Below are 20828 nucleotides of genomic sequence, written 5' to 3' on the forward strand. Positions count from 1 at the left end.
GTATAGGTTTTCATTACGTGAATAACTTGAAAATCTTAGCTCAAACAGCTTCAAAACCTGTTTGCCCAGCACGGGGATCTTGAACTGTATAAGATAACGCCGTAAATATGTGTGTCTGAGTCTTCTATCAAGACTTACAGCTATTTATATGAAGTTGTACAAAAACGCTTTATTTCGTCAAGACAGTGTGTTTCCTACGATTACATGCATTTGAATGGGGGAATTCGCCGGAACAAAGTATAGGTTTTCATTATGTGAATAACTTGAAAATCTTAGCTCAAACAGCTTCAAAACCTGTTTGCCCAGCACGGGGATCTTGAACTGTATAAGATAACGCCGTAAATATGTGTGTATGCTTCTTCTATCAAGACTTACAGCTATTTATATGAAGTTGTACAAAAACGCTTTATTTCGTCAAGACAGTGCGTTTCCTACGATTACATGCATTTGAATGAGGGATTTCGCCCGAAACAAAGTATAGGTTTTCATTATGTGAATAACTTGAAAATCTTAGCTCAAACAGCTTCAAAACCTGTTTGCCCAGCACGGGGATCTTGAACTGTATAATATAACGCCGTAAATATGTGTGTCTGAGTCTTCTATCAAGACTTACAGCTATTTATATGAAGTTGTACAAAAACGCTTTATTTCGTCAAGACAGTGCGTTTCCTACGATTACATGCATTTGAATGGGGGAATTCGCCGGAACAAAGTATAGGTTTTCATTATGTGAATAACTTGAAAATCTTAGCTCAAACAGCTTCAAAACCTGTTTGCCCAGCACGGGGATCTTGAACTGTATAAGATAACGCCGTAAATATGTGTGTATGCTTCTTCTATCAAGACTTACAGCTATTTATATGAAGTTGTACAAAAACGCTTTATTTCGTCAAGACAGTGCGTTTCCTACGATTACATGCATTTGAATGGGGGAATTCGCCGGAACAAAGTATAGGTTTTCATTATGTGAATAACTTGAAAATCTTAGCTCAAACAGCTTCAAAACCTGTTTGCCCAGCACGGGGATCTTGAACTGTATAAGATAACGCCGTAAATATGTGTGTCTGAGTCTTCTATCAAGACTTACAGTTATTTATATGAAGTTGTACAAAAACGCTTTATTTCGTCAAGACAGTGCGTTTCCTATGATTACATGCATTTGAATGGGGCAATTCGGCCGAAACAAAGTATAGGTTTTCATTATGTGAATAACTTGAAAATCTTAGCTCAAACAGCTTCAAAACCTGTTTGCCCAGCACGGGGATCTTGAACTGTATAAGATAACGCCGTAAATATGTGTGTCTGAGTCTTCTATCAAGACTTACAGCTATTTATATGAAGTTGTAAAAAAACGCTTTATTTCGTCAAGACAGTGCGTTTCCTACGATTACATGCATTTGAATGGGGGAATTCGCCGGAACAAAGTATAGGTTTTCATTATGTGAATAACTTGAAAATCTTAGCTCAAACAGCTTCAAAACCTGTTTGCCCAGCACGGGGATCTTGAACTGTATAAGATAACGCCGTAAATATGTGTGTATGCTTCTTCTATCAAGACTTACAGCTATGTATATGAAGTTGTACAAAAACGCTTTATTTCGTCAAGACAGTGCGTTTCCTACGATTACATGCATTTGAATGGGGGAATTCGCCGGAACAAAGTATAGGTTTTCATTATGTGAATAACTTGAAAATCTTAGCTCAAACACCTTCAAAACCTGTTTGCCCAGCACGGGGATCTTGAACTGTATAAGATAACGCCGTAAATATGTGTGTCTGAGTCTTCTATCAAGACTTACAGCTATTTATATGAAGTTGTAAAAAAACGCTTTATTTCGTCAAGACAGTGCGCTATACGATTACATGCATTTGAATGGGGGAATTCGCCGGAACAAAGTATAGGTTTTCATTATGTGAATAACTTGAAAATCTTAGCTCAAACAGCTTCAAAACCTGTTTGCCCAGCACTGGGATCTTGAACTGTATAAGATAACGCCGTAAATATGTGTGTATGCTTCTTCTATCAAGACTTACAGCTATTTATATGAAGTTGTACAAAAACACTTTATTTCGTCAAGACAGTGCGTTTCCTACGATTACATGCATTTGAATGGGGGAATTCGCCGGAACAAAGTATAGGTTTTCATTATGTGAATAACTTGAAAATCTTAGCTCAAACAGCTTCAAAACCTGTTTGCCCAGCACGGGGATCTTGAACTGTATAAGATAACGCCGTAAATATGTGTGTCTGAGTCTTCTATCAAGACTTACAGCTATTTATATGAAGTTGTACAAAAACGCTTTATTTCGTCAAGACAGTGCGTTTCCTACGATTACATGCATTTGAATGGGGGAATTCGCCGGAACAAAGTATAGGTTTTCATTACGTGAATAACTTGAAAATCTTAGCTCAAACAGCTTCAAAACCTGTTTGCCCAGCACGGGGATCTTGAACTGTATAAGATAACGCCGTAAATATGTGTGTCTGAGTCTTCTATCAAGACTTACAGCTATTTATATGAAGTTGTACAAAAACGCTTTATTTCGTCAAGACAGTGCGTTTCCTACGATTACATGCATTTGAATGGGGGAATTCGCCGGAACAAAGTATAGGTTTTCATTATGTGAATAACTTGAAAATCTTAGCTCAAACAGCTTCAAAACCTGTTTGCCCAGCACGGGGATCTTGAACTGTATAAGATAACGCCGTAAATATGTGTGTATGCTTCTTCTATCAAGACTTACAGCTATTTATATGAAGTTGTACAAAAACGCTTTATTTCGTCAAGACAGTGCGTTTCCTACGATTACATGCATTTGAATGGGGGAATTCGCCGGAACAAAGTATAGGTTTTCATTATGTGAATAACTTGAAAATCTTAGCTCAAACAGCTTCAAAACCTGTTTGCCCAGCACGGGGATCTTGAACTGTATAAGATAACGCCGTAAATATGTGTGTATGCTTCTTCTATCAAGACTTACAGCTATTTATATGAAGTTGTACAAAAACGCTTTATTTCGTCAAGACAGTGCGTTTCCTACGATTACATGCATTTGAATGGGGGATTTCGCCCGAAACAAAGTATAGGTTTTCATTATGTGAATAACTTGAAAATCTTAGCTCAAACAGCTTCAAAACCTGTTTGCCCAGCACGGGGATCTTGAACTGTATAAGATAACGCCGTAAATATGTGTGTCTGAGTCTTCTATCAAGACTTACAGCTATTTATATGAAGTTGTACAAAAACGCTTTATTTCGTCAAGACAGTGCGTTTCCTACGATTACATGCATTTGAATGGGGGAATTCGCCGGAACAAAGTATAGGTTTTCATTATGTGAATAACTTGAAAATCTTAGCTCAAACAGCTTCAAAACCTGTTTGCCCAGCACGGGGATCTTGAACTGTATAAGATAACGCCGTAAATATGTGTGTCTGAGTCTTCTATTAAGACTTACAGCTATTTATATGAAGTTGTACAAAAACGCTTTATTTCGTCAAGACAGTGCGTTTCCTACGATTACATGCATTTGAATGGGGGAATTCGCCGGAACAAAGTATAGGTTTTCATTATGTGAATAACTTGAAAATCTTAGCTCAAACAGCTTCAAAACCTGTTTGCCCAGCACGGGGATCTTGAACTGTATAAGATAACGCCGTGAATATGTGTGTCTGAGTCTTCTATCAAGACTTACAGCTATTTATATGAAGTTGTACAAAAACGCTTTATTTCGTCAAGACAGTGCGTTTCCTACGATTACATGCATTTGAATGGGGGAATTCGCCGGAACAAAGTATAGGTTTTCATTATGTGAATAACTTGAAAATCTTAGCTCAAACAGCTTCAAAACCTGTTTGCCCAGCACGGGGATCTTGAACTGTATAAGATAACGCCGTAAATATGTGTGTATGCTTCTTCTATCAAGACTTACAGCTATTTATATGAAGTTGTACAAAAACGCTTTATTTCGTCAAGACAGTGCGTTTCCTACGATTACATGCATTTGAATGGGGCAATTCGGCCGAAACAAAGTATAGGTTTTCATTATGTGAATAACTTGAAAATCTTAGCTCAAACAGCTTCAAAACCTGTTTGCCCAGCACGGGGATCTTGAACTGTATAAGATAACGCCGTAAATATGTGTGTCTGAGTCTTCTATCAAGACTTACAGCTATTTATATGAAGTTGTACAAAAACGCTTTATTTCGTCAAGACAGTGCGTTTCCTACGATTACATGCATTTGAATGGGGGAATTCGCCGGAACAAAGTATAGGTTTTCATTATGTGAATAACTTGAAAATCTTAGCTCAAACAGCTTCAAAACCTGTTTGCCCAGCACGGGGATCTTGAACTGTATAAGATAACGCCGTAAATATGTGTGTATGCTTCTTCTATCAAGACTTACAGCTATTTATATGAAGTTGTACAAAAACGCTTTATTTCGTCAAGACAGTGCGTTTCCTACTATTACATGCATTTGAATGGGGCAATTCGGCCGAAACAAAGTATAGGTTTTCATTATGTGAATAACTTGAAAATCTTAGCTCAAACAGCTTCAAAACCTGTTTGCCCAGCACGGGGATCTTGAACTGTATAAGATAACGCCGTAAATATGTGTGTCTGAGTCTTCTATCAAGACTTACAGCTATTTATATGAAGTTGTACAAAAACGCTTTATTTCGTCAAGACAGTGCGTTTCCTACGATTACATGCATTTGAATGGGGGAATTCGCCGGAACAAAGTATAGGTTTTCATTATGTGAATAACTTGAAAATCTTAGCTCAAACAGCTTCAAAACCTGTTTGCCCAGCACGGGGATCTTGAACTGTATAAGATAACGCCGTAAATATGTGTGTATGCTTCTTCTATCAAGACTTACAGCTATTTATATGAAGTTGTACAAAAACGCTTTATTTCGTCAAGACGAAACTACGATTACATGCATTTGAATGGGGGAATTCGCCGGAACAAAGTATAGGTTTTCATTATGTGAATAACTTGAAAATCTTAGCTCAAACAGCTTCAAAACCTGTTTGCCCAGCACGGGGATCTTGAACTGTATAAGATAACACCGTAAATATGTGTGTCTGAGTCTTCTATCAAGACTTACAGCTATTTATATGAAGTTGTACAAAAACGCTTTATTTCGTCAAGACAGTGCGTTTCCTACGATTACATGCATTTGAATGGGGGAATTCGCCGGAACAAAGTATAGGTTTTCATTATGTGAATAACTTGAAAATCTTAGCTCAAACAGCTTCAAAACCTGTTTGCCCAGCACGGGGATCTTGAACTGTATAAGATAACGCCGTAAATATGTGTGTATGCTTCTTCTATCAAGACTTACAGCTATTTATATGAAGTTGTACAAAAACGCTTTATTTCGTCAAGACGAAACTACGATTACATGCATTTGAATGGGGGAATTCGCCGGAACAAAGTATAGGTTTTCATTATGTGAATAACTTGAAAATCTTAGCTCAAACAGCTTCAAAACCTGTTTGCCCAGCACGGGGATCTTGAACTGTATAAGATAACACCGTAAATATGTGTGTCTGAGTCTTCTATCAAGACTTACAGCTATTTATATGAAGTTGTACAAAAACGCTTTATTTCGTCAAGACAGTGCGTTTCCTACGATTACATGCATTTGAATGGGGGAATTCGCCGGAACAAAGTATAGGTTTTCATTATGTGAATAACTTGAAAATCTTAGCTCAAACAGCTTCAAAACCTGTTTGCCCAGCACGGGGATCTTGAACTGTATAAGATAACGCCGTAAATATGTGTGTATGCTTCTTCTATCAAAACTTACAGCTATTTATATGAAGTTGTACAAAAACGCTTTATTTCGTCAAGACAGTGCGTTTCCTACGATTACATGCATTTGAATGGGGGAATTCGCCGGAACAAAGTATAGGTTTTCATTATGTGAATAACTTGAAAATCTTAGCTCAAACAGCTTCAAAACCTGTTTGCCCAGCACGGGGATCTTGAACTGTATAAGATAACGCCGTAAATATGTGTGTATGCTTCTTCTATCAAGACTTACAGCTATTTATATGAAGTTGTACAAAAACGCTTTATTTCGTCAAGACAGTGCGTTTCTTACGATTACATGCATTTGAATGGGGGAATTCGCCCGAAACAAAGTATAGGTTTTCATTATGTGAATAACTTGAAAATCTTAGCTCAAACAGCTTCAAAACCTGTTTGCCCAGCACGGGGATCTTGAACTGTATAAGATAACGCCGTAAATATGTGTGTCTGAGTCTTCTATCAAGACTTACAGCTATTTATATGAAGTTGTACAAAAACGCTTTATTTCGTCAAGACAGTGCGTTTCTTACGATTACATGCATTTGAATGGGGCAATTCGCCGGAACAAAGTATAGGTTTTCATTATGTGAATAACTTGAAAATCTTAGCTCAAACAGCTTCAAAACCTGTTTGCCCAGCACGGGGATCTTGAACTGTATAAGATAACGCCGTAAATATGTGTGTCTGAGTCTTCTATCAAGACTTACAGCTATTTATATGAAGTTGTACAAAAACGCTTTATTTCGTCAAGACAGTGCGTTTCCTACGATTACATGCATTTGAATGGGGGAATTCGCCGGAACAAAGTATAGGTTTTCATTATGTGAATAACTTGAAAATCTTAGCTCAAACAGCTTCAAAACCTGTTTGCCCAGCACGGGGATCTTGAACTGTATAAGATAACGCCGTAAATATGTGTGTATGCTTCTTCTATCAAGACTTACAGCTATTTATATGAAGTTGTACAAAAACGCTTTATTTCGTCAAGACGAAACTACGATTACATGCATTTGAATGGGGGAATTCGCCGGAACAAAGTATAGGTTTTCATTATGTGAATAACTTGAAAATCTTAGCTCAAACAGCTTCAAAACCTGTTTGCCCAGCACGGGGATCTTGAACTGTATAAGATAACACCGTAAATATGTGTGTCTGAGTCTTCTATCAAGACTTACAGCTATTTATATGAAGTTGTACAAAAACGCTTTATTTCGTCAAGACAGTGCGTTTCCTACGATTACATGCATTTGAATGGGGGAATTCGCCGGAACAAAGTATAGGTTTTCATTATGTGAATAACTTGAAAATCTTAGCTCAAACAGCTTCAAAACCTGTTTGCCCAGCACGGGGATCTTGAACTGTATAAGATAACGCCGTAAATATGTGTGTCTGAGTCTTCTATCAAGACTTACAGCTATTTATATGAAGTTGTACAAAAACGCTTTATTTCGTCAAGACGAAACTACGATTACATGCATTTGAATGGGGGAATTCGCCGGAACAAAGTATAGGTTTTCATTATGTGAATAACTTGAAAATCTTAGCTCAAACAGCTTCAAAACCTGTTTGCCCAGCACAGGGATCTTGAACTGTATAAGATAACGCCGTAAATATGTGTGTATGCTTCTTCTATCAAGACTTACAGCTATTTATATGAAGTTGTACAAAAACGCTTTATTTCGTCAAGACAGTGCGTTTCCTACGATTACATGCATTTGAATGGGGGAATTCGCCGGAACAAAGTATAGGTTTTCATTATGTGAATAACTTGAAAATCTTAGCTCAAACAGCTTCAAAACCTGTTTGCCCAGCACGGGGATCTTGAACTGTATAAGATAACGCCGTAAATATGTGTGTATGCTTCTTCTATCAAGACTTACAGCTATTTATATGAAGTTGTACAAAAACGCTTTATTTCGTCAAGACAGTGCGTTTCCTACAATTACATGCATTTGAATGGGGGAATTCGCCGGAACAAAGTATAGGTTTTCATTATGTGAATAACTTGAAAATCTTAGCTCAAACAGCTTCAAAACCTGTTTGCCCAGCACGGGGATCTTGAACTGTATAAGATAACGCCGTAAATATGTGTGTATGCTTCTTCTATCAAGACTTACAGGTATTTATATGAAGTTGTACAAAAACGCTTTATTTCGTCAAGACAGTGCGTTTCCTACGATTACATGCATTTGAATGGGGGAATTCGCCGGAACAAAGTATAGGTTTTCATTATGTGAATAACTTGAAAATCTTAGCTCAAACAGCTTCAAAACCTGTTTGCCCAGCACGGGGATCTTGAACTGTATAAGATAACGCCGTAAATATGTGTGTCTGAGTCTTCTATCAAGACTTACAGCTATTTATATGAAGTTGTACAAAAACGCTTTATTTCGTCAAGACAGTGCGTTTCCTATGATTACATGCATTTGAATGGGGCAATTCACCCGAAACAAAGTATAGGTTTTCATTATGTGAATAACTTGAAAATCTTAGCTCAAACAGCTTCAAAACCTGTTTGCCCAGCACGGGGATCTTGAACTGTATAAGATAACGCCGTAAATATGTGTGTCTGAGTCTTCTATCAAGACTTACAGCTATTTATATGAAGTTGTACAAAAACGCTTTATTTCGTCAAGACAGTGCGTTTCCTACGATTACATGCATTTGAATGGGGGAATTCGCCGGAACAAAGTATAGGTTTTCATTATGTGAATAATTTGAAAATCTTAGCTCAAACAGCTTCAAAACCTGTTTGCCCAGCACGGGGATCTTGAACTGTATAAGATAACGCCGTAAATATGTGTGTATGCTTCTTCTATCAAGACTTACAGCTATTTATATGAAGTTGTACAAAAACGCTTTATTTCGTCAAGACAGTGCGTTTCCTACGATTACATGCATTTGAATGGGGGAATTCGCCGGAACAAAGTATAGGTTTTCATTATGTGAATAACTTGAAAATCTTAGCTCAAACAGCTTCAAAACCTGTTTGCCCAGCACGGGGATCTTGAACTGTATAAGATAACGCCGTAAATATGTGTGTCTGAGTCTTCTATCAAGACTTACAGCTATTTATATGAAGTTGTACAAAAACGCTTTATTTCGTCAAGACAGTGCGTTTCCTACGATTACATGCATTTGAATGGGGGAATTTGCCGGAACAAAGTATAGGTTTTCATTATGTGAATAACTTGAAAATCTTAGCTCAAACAGCTTCAAAACCTGTTTGCCCAGCACGGGGATCTTGAACTGTATAAGATAACGCCGTAAATATGTGTGTCTGAGTCTTCTATCAAGACTTACAGCTATTTATATGAAGTTGTACAAAAACGCTTTATTTCGTCAAGACAGTGCGTTTCCTACAATTACATGCATTTGAATGGGGGAATTCGCCGGAACAAAGTATAGGTTTTCATTATGTGAATAACTTGAAAATCTTAGCTCAAACAGCTTCAAAACCTGTTTGCCCAGCACGGGGATCTTGAACTGTATAAGATAACGCCGTAAATATGTGTGTATGCTTCTTCTATCAAGACTTACAGCTATTTATATGAAGTTGTACAAAAACGCTTTATTTCGTCAAGACAGTGCGTTTCCTACGATTACATGCATTTGAATGGGGGAATTCGACGGAACAAAGTATAGGTTTTCATTATGTGAATAACTTGAAAATCTTAGCTCAAACAGCTTCAAAACCTGTTTGCCCAGCACGGGGATCTTGAACTGTATAAGATAACGCCGTAAATATGTGTGTCTGAGTCTTCTATCAAGACTTACAGCTATTTATATGAAGTTGTACAAAAACGCTTTATTTCGTCAAGACAGTGCGTTTCCTACGATTACATGCATTTGAATGGGGGAATTCGCCGGAACAAAGTATAGGTTTTCATTATGTGAATAACTTGAAAATCTTAGCTCAAACAGCTTCAAAACCTGTTTGCCCAGCACGGGGATCTTGAACTGTATAAGATAACGCCGTAAATATGTGTGTCTGAGTCTTCTATCAAGACTTACAGCTATTTATTAGAAGTTGTACAAAAACGCTTTATTTCGTCAAGACAGTGCGTTTCCTATGATTACATGCATTTGAATGGGGGAATTCGGCCGAAACAAAGTATAGGTTTTCATTATGTGAATAACTTGAAAATCTTAGCTCAAACAGCTTCAAAACCTGTTTGCCCAGCACGGGGATCTTGAACTGTATAAGATAACGCCGTAAATATGTGTGTCTGAGTCTTCTATCAAGACTTACAGCTATTTATATGAAGTTGTACAAAAACGCTTTATTTCGTCAAGACAGTGCGTTTCCTACGATTACATGCATTTGAATGGGGGAATTCGCCGGAACAAAGTATAGGTTTTCATTATGTGAATAATTTGAAAATCTTAGCTCAAACAGCTTCAAAACCTGTTTGCCCAGCACGGGGATCTTGAACTGTATAAGATAACGCCGTAAATATGTGTGTATGCTTCTTCTATCAAGACTTACAGCTATTTATATGAAGTTGTACAAAAACGCTTTATTTCGTCAAGACAGTGCGTTTCCTACGATTACATGCATTTGAATGGGGGAATTCGCCGGAACAAAGTATAGGTTTTCATTATGTGAATAACTTGAAAATCTTAGCTCAAACAGCTTCAAAACCTGTTTGCCCAGCACGGGGATCTTGAACTGTATAAGATAACGCCGTAAATATGTGTGTCTGAGTCTTCTATCAAGACTTACAGCTATTTATATGAAGTTGTACAAAAACGCTTTATTTCGTCAAGACAGTGCGTTTCCTACGATTACATGCATTTGAATGGGGCAATTCACCCGAAACAAAGTATAGGTTTTCATTATGTGAATAACTTGAAAATCTTAGCTCAAACAGCTTCAAAACCTGTTTGCCCAGCACGGGCATCTTGAACTGTATAAGATAACGCCGTAAATATGTGTGTCTGAGTCTTCTATCAAGACTTACAGTTATTTATATGAAGTTGTACAAAAACGCTTTATTTCGTCAAGACAGTGCGTTTCCTACGATTACATGCATTTGAATGGGGGAATTCGCCGGAACAATGTATAGGTTTTCATTATGTGAATAACTTGAAAATCTTAGCTCAAACAGCTTCAAAACCTGTTTGCCCAGCACGGGGATCTTGAACTGTATAAGATAACGCCGTAAATATGTGTGTATGCTTCTTCTATCAAGACTTACAGCTATTTATATGAAGTTGTACAAAAACGCTTTATTTCGTCAAGACAGTGCGTTTCCTACAATTACATGCATTTGAATGGGGGAATTCGCCGGAACAAAGTATAGGTTTTCATTATGTGAATAACTTGAAAATCTTAGCTCAAACAGCTTCAAAACCTGTTTGCCCAGCACGGGGATCTTGAACTGTATAAGATAACGCCGTAAATATGTGTGTATGCTTCTTCTATCAAGACTTACAGCTATTTATATGAAGTTGTACAAAAACGCTTTATTTCGTCAAGACAGTGCGTTTCCTACGATTACATGCATTTGAATGGGGGAATTCGCCGGAACAAAGTATAGGTTTTCATTATGTGAATAACTTTAAAATCTTAGCTCAAACAGCTTCAAAACCTGTTTGCCCAGCACGGGGATCTTGAACTGTATAAGATAACGCCGTAAATATGTGTGTATGCTTCTTCTATCAAGACTTACAGCTATTTATATGAAGTTGTACAAAAACGCTTTATTTCGTCAAGACAGTGCGTTTCCTATGATTACATGCATTTGAATGGGGCAATTCGGCCGAAACAAAGTATAGGTTTTCATTATGTGAATAACTTGAAAATCTTAGCTCAAACAGCTTCAAAACCTGTTTGCCCAGCACGGGGATCTTGAACTGTATAAGATAACGCCGTAAATATGTGTGTCTGAGTCTTCTATCAAGACTTACAGCTATTTATATGAAGTTGTACAAAAACGCTTTATTTCGTCAAGACAGTGCGTTTCCTACGATTACATGCATTTGAATGGGGGAATTCGCCGGAACAAAGTATAGGTTTTCATTATGTGAATAACTTGAAAATCTTAGCTCAAACAGCTTCAAAACCTGTTTGCCCAGCACGGGGAACTTGAACTGTATAAGATAACGCCGTAAATATGTGTGTATGCTTCTTCTATCAAGACTTACAGCTATTTATATGAAGTTGTACAAAAACGCTTTATTTCGTCAAGACAGTGCGTTTCCTACAATTACATGCATTTGAATGGGGCAATTCGGCCGAAACAAAGTATAGGTTTTCATTATGTGAATAACTTGAAAATCTTAGCTCAAACAGCTTCAAAACCTGTTTGCCCAGCACGGGGATCTTGAACTGTATAAGATAACGCCGTAAATATGTGTGTCTGAGTCTTCTATCAAGACTTACAGCTATTTATATGAAGTTGTACAAAAACGCTTTATTTCGTCAAGACAGTGCGTTTCCTACAATTACATGCATTTGAATGGGGCAATTCGGCTGAAACAAAGTATAGGTTTTCATTATGTGAATAACTTGAAAATCTTAGCTCAAACAGCTTCAAAACCTGTTTGCCCAGCACGGGGATCTTGAACTGTATAAGATAACGCCGTAAATATGTGTGTATGCTTCTTCTATCAAGACTTACAGCTATTTATATGAAGTTGTACAAAAACGCTTTATTTCGTCAAGACAGTGCGTTTCCTACGATTACATGCATTTGAATGGGGGAATTCGCCGGAACAAAGTATAGGTTTTCATTATGTGAATAACTTGAAAATCTTAGCTCAAACAGCTTCAAAACCTGTTTGCCCAGCACGGGGATCTTGAACTGTATAAGATAACGCCGTAAATATGTGTGTCTGAGTCTTCTATCAAGACTTACAGCTATTTATATGAAGTTGTACAAAAACGCTTTATTTCGTCAAGACAGTGCGTTTCCTACGATTACATGCATTTGAATGGGGCAATTCGCCCGAAACAAAGTATAGGTTTTCATTATGTGAATAACTTGAAAATCTTAGCTCAAACAGCTTCAAAACCTGTTTGCCCAGCACGGGCATCTTGAACTGTATAAGATAACGCCGTAAATATGTGTGTCTGAGTCTTCTATCAAGACTTACAGCTATTTATATGAAGTTGTACAAAAACGCTTTATTTCGTCAAGACAGTGCGTTTCCTACGATTACATGCATTTGAATGGGGGAATTCGCCGGAACAAAGTATAGGTTTTCATTATGTGAATAACTTGAAAATCTTAGCTCCAACAGCTTCAAAACCTGTTTGCCCAGCACGGGGATCTTGAACTATATAAGATAACGCCGTAAATATGTGTGTCTGAGTCTTCTATCAAGACTTACAGCTATTTATATGAAGTTGTACAAAAACGCTTTATTTCGTCAAGACAGTGCGTTTCCTACGATTACATGCATTTGAATGGGGGAATTCGCCGGAACAAAGTATAGGTTTTCATTATGTGAATAACTTGAAAATCTTAGCTCAAACAGCTTCAAAACCTGTTTGCCCAGCACGGGGATCTTGAACTGTATAAGATAACGCCGTAAATATGTGTGTCTGAGTCTTCTATCAAGACTTACAGCTATTTATTAGAAGTTGTACAAAAACGCTTTATTTCGTCAAGACAGTGCGTTTCCTATGATTACATGCATTTGAATGGGGGAATTCGGCCGAAACAAAGTATAGGTTTTCATTATGTGAATAACTTGAAAATCTTAGCTCAAACAGCTTCAAAACCTGTTTGCCCAGCACGGGGATCTTGAACTGTATAAGATAACGCCGTAAATATGTGTGTCTGAGTCTTCTATCAAGACTTACAGCTATTTATATGAAGTTGTACAAAAACGCTTTATTTCGTCAAGACAGTGCGTTTCCTACGATTACATGCATTTGAATGGGGGAATTCGCCGGAACAAAGTATAGGTTTTCATTATGTGAATAATTTGAAAATCTTAGCTCAAACAGCTTCAAAACCTGTTTGCCCAGCACGGGGATCTTGAACTGTATAAGATAACGCCGTAAATATGTGTGTATGCTTCTTCTATCAAGACTTACAGCTATTTATATGAAGTTGTACAAAAACGCTTTATTTCGTCAAGACAGTGCGTTTCCTACGATTACATGCATTTGAATGGGGGAATTCGCCGGAACAAAGTATAGGTTTTCATTATGTGAATAACTTGAAAATCTTAGCTCAAACAGCTTCAAAACCTGTTTGCCCAGCACGGGGATCTTGAACTGTATAAGATAACGCCGTAAATATGTGTGTCTGAGTCTTCTATCAAGACTTACAGCTATTTATATGAAGTTGTACAAAAACGCTTTATTTCGTCAAGACAGTGCGTTTCCTACGATTACATGCATTTGAATGGGGCAATTCACCCGAAACAAAGTATAGGTTTTCATTATGTGAATAACTTGAAAATCTTAGCTCAAACAGCTTCAAAACCTGTTTGCCCAGCACGGGCATCTTGAACTGTATAAGATAACGCCGTAAATATGTGTGTCTGAGTCTTCTATCAAGACTTACAGCTATTTATATGAAGTTGTACAAAAACGCTTTATTTCGTCAAGACAGTGCGTTTCCTACGATTACATGCATTTGAATGGGGGAATTCGCCGGAACAAAGTATAGGTTTTCATTATGTGAATAACTTGAAAATCTTAGCTCAAACAGCTTCAAAACCTGTTTGCCCAGCACGGGGAACTTGAACTGTATAAGATAACGCCGTAAATATGTGTGTATGCTTCTTCTATCAAGACTTACAGCTATTTATATGAAGTTGTACAAAAACGCTTTATTTCGTCAAGACAGTGCGTTTCCTACAATTACATGCATTTGAATGGGGCAATTCGGCCGAAACAAAGTATAGGTTTTCATTATGTGAATAACTTGAAAATCTTAGCTCAAACAGCTTCAAAACCTGTTTGCCCAGCACGGGGATCTTGAACTGTATAAGATAACGCCGTAAATATGTGTGTCTGAGTCTTCTATCAAGACTTACAGCTATTTATATGAAGTTGTACAAAAACGCTTTATTTCGTCAAGACAGTGCGTTTCCTACAATTACATGCATTTGAATGGGGCAATTCGGCTGGAAAAAAGTATAGGTTTTCATTATGTGAATAACTTAAAAATCTTAGCTCAAACAGCTTCAAAACCTGTTTGCCCAGCACGGGGATCTTGAACTGTATAAGATAACGCCGTAAATATGTGTGTATGCTTCTTCTATCAAGACTTACAGCTATTTATATGAAGTTGTACAAAAACGCTTTATTTCGTCAAGACAGTGCGTTTCCTACGATTACATGCATTTGAATGGGGGAATTCGCCGGAACAAAGTATAGGTTTTCATTATGTGAATAACTTGAAAATCTTAGCTCAAACAGCTTCAAAACCTGTTTGCCCAGCACGGGGATCTTGAACTGTATAAGATAACGCCGTAAATATGTGTGTCTGAGTCTTCTATCAAGACTTACAGCTATTTATATGAAGTTGTACAAAAACGCTTTATTTCGTCAAGACAGTGCGTTTCCTACGATTACATGCATTTGAATGGGGCAATTCGCCCGAAACAAAGTATAGGTTTTCATTATGTGAATAACTTGAAAATCTTAGCTCAAACAGCTTCAAAACCTGTTTGCCCAGCACGGGGATCTTGAACTGTATAAGATAACGCCGTAAATATGTGTGTATGCTTCTTCTATCAAGACTTACAGCTATTTATATGAAGTTGTACAAAAAACGCTTTATTTCGTCAAGACAGTGCGTTTCCTACGATTACATGCATTTGAATAGGGCAATTCGCCCGAAACAAAGTATAGGTTTTCATTATGTGAATAACTTGAAAATCTTAGCTCAAACAGCTTCAAAACCTGTTTGCCCAGCACGGGGATCTTGAACTGTATAAGATAACGCCGTAAATATGTGTGTCTGAGTCTTCTATCAAGACTTACAGCTATTTATATGAAGTTGTACAAAAACGCTTTATTTCGTCAAGACAGTGCGTTTCCTACGATTACATGCATTTGAATGGGGGAATTCGACGGAACAAAGTATAGGTTTTCATTATGTGAATAACTTGAAAATCTTAGCTCAAACAGCTTCAAAACCTGTTTGCCCAGCACGGGGATCTTGAACTGTATAAGATAACGCCGTAAATATGTGTGTCTGAGTCTTCTATCAAGACTTACAGCTATTTATATGAAGTTGTAAAAAAAAACTTTATTTCGTCAAGACAGTGCGTTTCCTACGATTACATGCATTTGAATGGGGGAATTCGCCGGAACAAAGTATAGGTTTTCATTATGTGAATAACTTGAAAATCTTAGCTCAAACAGCTTCAAAACCTGTTTGCCCAGCACGGGGATCTTGAACTGTATAAGATAACGCCGTAAATATGTGTGTCTGAGTCTTCTATCAAGACTTACAGCTATTTATATGAAGTTGTAAAAAAAAACTTTATTTCGTCAAGACAGTGCGTTTCCTACGATTACATGCATTTGAATGGGGGAATTCGCCGGAACAAAGTATAGGTTTTCATTATGTGAATAACTTGAAAATCTTAGCTCAAACAGCTGCAAAACCTGTGTGCCCAGCACAGGGATATAGAAGTCTATGAGATAACGCCGTAAATATGTGTGTCTGAGTCTTCTATCAAGACTTACAGCTATTTATATGAAGTTGTACAAAAACGCTTTATTTCGTCAAGACAGTGCGTTTCTTACGATTACATGCATTTGAATGGGGGAAATCCCCGGAACAAAGTATAGGTTTTCATTATGTGAATAACTTGAAAATCTTAGCTCAAACAGCTTCAAAACCTGTTTGCCCAGCACGGGGATCTTGAACTGTATAAGATAACGCCGTAAATATGTGTGTCTGAGTCTTCTATCAAGACTTACAGCTATTTATATGAAGTTGTACAAAAACGCTTTATTTCGTCAAGACAGTGCGTTTCCTACGATTACATGCATTTGAATGGGGAGCTCGCCCGAAACAAAGTATAGGTTTTCATTATGTGAATAACTAGAAAATCTTAGCTCAAACAGCTGCAAAACCTGTGTGCCCAGCACAGGGATATAGAAGTCTATGAGATAAAGCCATAAATATGTGTGTCTGAGTCTTCTATCAAAACTTACAGCTATTTATATGAAGTTGTACAAAAACGCTTTATTTCGTCAAGCCAGTGCCGTTCCTACGATTACATGCATTTGAATGGGGAGCTCGCCCGAAACAAAGTATAGGTTTTCATTATGTGAATAACTTGAAAATCTTAGCTCAAACAGCTGCAAAACCTGTGTGCCCAGCACAGGGATATAGAAGTCTATGAGATAAAGCCATGAATATGTGTGTCTGAGTCTTCTATCAAAAGTTACAGCTATTTATATGAAGTTGTACAAAAACGCTTTATTTCCTCAAGCAAGTGCGTGTCCTACGATTACATGCATTTGAATGGGGAGCTCGCCCTAAACAAAGTATAGGTTTTCATTATGTGAATAACTTGAAAATCTTAGCTCAAACAGCTTCAAAACCTGTTTGCCCAGCACGGGGATCTTGAACTGTATAAGATAACGCCGTAAATATGTGTGTCTGAGTCTTCTATCAAGACTTACAGCTATTTATATGAAGTTGTACAAAAACGCTTTATTTCTTCAAGACAGTGCGTTTCCTAGGATTAGATGCATTTGAATGGGGCAATTCGCCCGAAACAAAGTATAGGTTTTCATTATGTGAATAACTTGAAAATCTTAGCTCAAACAGCTTCAAAACCTGTTTGCCCAGCACGGGGATCTTGAACTGTATAAGATAACGCCGTAAATATGTGTGTCTGAGTCTTCTATCAAGACTTACATCTATTTATATGAAGTTGTACAAAAACGCTTTATTTCGTCAAGACAGTGCGTTTCCTACGATTACATGCATTTGAATGGGGGAATTCGCCGGAACAAAGTTTAGGTTTTCATTATGTGAATAACTTGAAAATCTTAGCTCAAACAGCTTCAAAACCTTTTTGCCCAGCACGGGGATCTTGAACTGTATAAGATAACGCCGTAAATATGTGTGTCTGAGTCTTCTATCAAGACTTACAGCTATTTATATGAAGTTGTAAAAAAAAACTTTATTTCGTCAAGACAGTGCGTTTCCTACGATTACATGCATTTGAATGGGGGAATTCGCCGGAACAAAGTATAGGTTTTCATTATGTGAATAACTTGAAAATCTTAGCTCAAACAGCTTCAAAACCTGTTTGCCCAGCACGGGGATCTTGAACTGTATAAGATAACGCCGTAAATATGTGTGTCTGAGTCTTCTATCAAGACTTACAGCTATTTATATGAAGTTGTACAAAAACGCTTTATTTCGTCAAGACAGTGCGTTTCCTACGATTACATGCATTTGAATGGGGGAATTCGCCGGAACAAAGTATAGGTTTTCATTATGTGAATAACTTGAAAATCTTAGCTCAAACAGCTTCAAAACCTGTTTGCCCAGCACGGGGATCTTGAACTGTATAAGATAACGCCGTAAATATGTGTGTATGCTTCTTCTATCAAGACTTACAGCTATTTATATGAAGTTGTACAAAAACGCTTTATTTCGTCAAGACAGTGCGTTTCCTACGATTACATGCATTTGAATGGGGGAATTCGGCCGAAACAAAGTATAGGTTTTCATTATGTGAATAACTTGAAAATCTTAGCTCAAACAGCTTCAAAACCTGTTTGCCCAGCACGGGGATCTTGAACTGTATAAGATAACGCCGTAAATATGTGTGTCTGAGTCTTCTATCAAGACTTACAGCTATTTATATGAAGTTGTACAAAAACGCTTTATTTCGTCAAGACAGTGCGTTTCCTACGATTACATGCATTTGAATGGGGGAATTCGCCGGAACAAAGTATAGGTTTTCATTATGTGAATAACTTGAAAATCTTAGCTCAAACAGCTTCAAAACCTGTTTGCCCAGCACGGGGATCTTGAACTGTATAAGATAACGCCGTAAATATGTGTGTATGCTTCTTCTATCAAGACTTGCAGCTATTTATATGAAGTTGTACAAAAACGCTTTATTTCGTCAAGACAGTGCGTTTCCTACGATTACATGCATTTGAATGGGGGAATTCGCCGGAACAAAGTATAGGTTTTCATTATGTGAATAACTTGAAAATCTTAGCTCAAACAGCTTCAAAACCTGTTTGCCCAGCACGGGGATCTTGAACTGTATAAGATAACGCCGTAAATATGTGTGTATGCTTCTTCTATCAAGACTTACAGCTATTTATATGAAGTTGTAAAAAAAAGCTTTATTTCGTCAAGACAGTGCGTTTCCTACGATTACATGCATTTGAATGGGGGAATTCGCCGGAACAAAGTATAGGTTTTCATTATGTGAATAACTTGAAAATCTTAGCTCAAACAGCTTCAAAACCTGTTTGCCCAGCACGGGGATCTTGAACTGTATAAGATAACGCCGTAAATATGTGTGTCTGAGTCTTCTATCAAGACTTACAGCTATTTATATGAAGTTGTACAAAAACGCTTTATTTCGTCAAGACAGTGCGTTTCCTACGATTACATGCATTTGAATGGGGGAATTCGCCGGAACAAAGTATAGGTTTTCATTATGTGAATAACTTGAAAATCTTAGCTCAAACAGCTTCAAAACCTGTTTGCCCAGCACGGGGATCTTGAACTGTATAAGATAACGCCGTAAATATGTCTGTCTGAGTCTTCTATCAAGACTTACAGCTATTTATATGAAGTTGTAAAAAAAAGCTTTATTTCGTCAAGACAGTGCGTTTCCTACGATTACATGCATTTGAATGGGGCAATTCGCCGGAACAAAGTATAGGTTTTCATTATGTGAATAACTTGAAAATCTTAGCTCAAACAGCTTCAAAACCTGTTTGCCCAGCACGGGGATCTTGAACTGTATAAGATAACGCCGTAAATATGTGTGTCTGAGTCTTCTATCAAGACTTACAGCTATTTATATGAAGTTGTAAAAAAAAGCTTTATTTCGTCAAGACAGTGCGTTTCCTACGATTACATGCATTTGAATGGGGGAATTCGCCGGAACAAAGTATAGGTTTTCATTATGTGAATAACTTGAAAATCTTAGCTCAAACAGCTTCAAAACCTGTTTGCCCAGCACAGGGATATAGAAGTCTATGAGATAAAGCCATAAATATGTGTGTCTGAGTCTTCTATCAAAAGTTACAGCTATTTATATGAAGTTGTACAAAAACGCTTTATTTCCTCAAGCCAGTGCGTTTCTTACGATTACATGCATTTGAATGGGGAGCTCGCCCGAAACAAAGTATAGGTTTTCATTATGTGAATAACTTGAAAATCTTAGCTCAAACAGCTGCAAAGCATGTGTGCCCAGAACAGGGATATAGAAGTCTATGAGATAAAGCCATGAATATGTGTGTCTGAGTCTTCTATCAAAAGTTACAGCTATTTATATGAAGTTGTACAAAAACGCTTTATTTCCTCAAGCAAGTGCGTTTCCTACGATTACATGCATTTGAATGGGGAGCTCGCCCGAAACAAAGTATAGGTTTTCATTATGTGAATAACTTGAAAATCTTAGCTCAAACAGCTTCAAAACCTGTTTGCCCAGCACGGGGATCTTGAACTGTATAAGATAACGCCGTAAATATGTGTGTCTGAGTCTTCTATCAAGACTTACAGCTATTTATATGAAGTTGTACAAAAACGCTTTATTTCGTCAAGACAGTGCGTTTCCTAGGATTAGATGCATTTGAATGGTTCAATTAGCCCGAAACAAAGTATAGGTTTTCATTATGTGAATAACTTGAAAATCTTAGCTCAAACAGCTTCAAAACCTGTTTGCCCAGCACGGGGATCTTGAACTGTATAAGATAACGCCGTAAATATGTGTGTCTGAGTCTTCTATCAAGACTTACAGCTATTTATATGAAGTTGTACAAAAACGCTTTATTTCGTCAAGACAGTGCGTTTCCTACGATTACATGCATTT

Source organism: Neolamprologus brichardi, chromosome 15 (genome assembly GCF_056152115.1).
Source record: "Neolamprologus brichardi isolate AB-2024 chromosome 15, ASM5615211v1, whole genome shotgun sequence".
NCBI classification, from domain to species: Eukaryota; Metazoa; Chordata; class Actinopteri; order Cichliformes; family Cichlidae; genus Neolamprologus; species Neolamprologus brichardi.